Source organism: Austrofundulus limnaeus, unplaced genomic scaffold, assembly GCF_001266775.1.
Source record: "Austrofundulus limnaeus strain Quisiro unplaced genomic scaffold, Austrofundulus_limnaeus-1.0 Scaffold58, whole genome shotgun sequence".
In the NCBI taxonomy this organism is placed as follows: Eukaryota; Metazoa; Chordata; class Actinopteri; order Cyprinodontiformes; family Rivulidae; genus Austrofundulus; species Austrofundulus limnaeus.
Window position 1 is genome coordinate 1,580,076 of NW_013952460.1, and position 1,834 is coordinate 1,581,909.

Genomic DNA, 1,834 nt, shown 5'->3' on the forward strand with positions numbered 1-1,834 from the left:
CCGCCTGGGGAGGACCGGACCACGTTGTCACCAGGGAGCGACCCCCTTCTCTGACCACTGGACCAGTTGAGTTTTACAGGTAGACCGCCTGACATCCAGCTTGCATGGAGAGTCTGGTTCTGATAAGGACAAGAACTCATCAAACCATTTTGGGTACATTTATTGTGAGACTGATTACCATAAAGTTACAGGTTTTCGTCTCTTTCCTGGGTTAGTTTTTGATCAAATTAAGAGCGTGGTGCCTCGAGGTAAGATAATTTGCGTATTTGAATAATTCACAAATTTTCCATTTTAGAATATACCCAAAACCCCTACATGAACAAGACCCCGAGATACTTAAACTTCTCCACTTGGGGCAGGACCTCCTCCTTGACCCGGAGGCGGCACCCTACCCTTTTCCGGCTCAAGACCATGGTCTCAGATTTGGAGGCACTGATCCTCATCCCGGCTGCTTCACACTCGACTATGAACCGCTCCAGTGAGAGCTGGAGATGATCTGATGAAACCAACAGGACCACATCATCCACAAAAAGCAGAGATGTGATCTTAAGGTCACTAAAAAGGATCCCCTCAACATCTTGGCTGCTCATAGAAATTCTGTTCATAAAAGTTATGAACAGAATCGGTGACAAAGGGCAGCCTTGGCAGAATCCAACTCTCACTGGAAACGAGTCAGACTTACTACCAGCAATGCAGACCAAGCTCTGGCACCGGTCATACAGGGACCTGACAGCCCGTATCAACGGGCCTGGTACCCCATACTCCCAGAGTCCCCCCACAGGAGTCCCCCAGGGACACGGTCGAACGCCTTCTCCAAGTCCACAAAACACATGTAGACTGGTTGGGTGAACTCCCATGCACCCTCCAGGACCCTGCTGAGGGTGTCCTAACTCTGGAGAGTTAAATAAGCTCCGCTCACTGTTAAGTAACATTTAAATGTGTTGTATGTTAACACTTAACAGTGTTGTTATTTAACACCATGCAGTGTGGATTCTGAAAAGCCCCGGCCTCTTACACCTCATGCCAATTGAACCAGAATATTCAAAGCAAGGGATGCTGGGTAATCATGTGTTTTGCAGGTGTATGACTATAAAAAAGTTCAGCTTGTTTAGGTGAGATTTCCTTTTTCTGTAACTTTTATATTTTTCAAAGTATCAAAATTATTATTTTTTTAAATCCCCAATCAACGCTTTAACAGTCTGTTCCACTGGTGGGCAAAAACAGTGTGCTTTCTACCTGTAAACATTTCCAGAGGCTACTGGGGGCTTTTATTTTGAAAACTAGGGTGTCAGACGATTTCATCCGGTTCTTAACTTTAGCTTAAAACCTTGACAAGTGTAATGGTTCATTTTTAGATAAGAGTGTAAGTACATGGAGTCGTTTAAGGTCCAATTGTTATTTTACTTAAAAAAATAATCTTCATAATGAAATAAATCTAGTCATCAGGTAAAACATTGTAAAATCAGGTGCAGATGATGAAATGCAGAAAAAGAAAAAGATGGCGAGATCACAGGAAACTGGATCCATGCTGGTACAGTTGTCTGTCCTGCATAAAAATGAAACAGGCAATTTACTGTAAACTCCTGTGTCTTAGGTTTATATTCACTCTGAATTAAAGCATAGAAAATTGAAACTGCTCTGATTGATTATTAATTGACCCCTGATGAAAATATTGTTCTCAGTGGGAGTTATAATGCCACAATGAAGACAACACAGGTCACAGTGAATCAAAGGCTGAGCTGCTTATTTATTCTCACAGAGTGAGGAAGGTCTTATGGTCCAGTTTGTGGAACACTCATCGTTGTCTTTTAAATCATTACTTAAAGCTTACTTC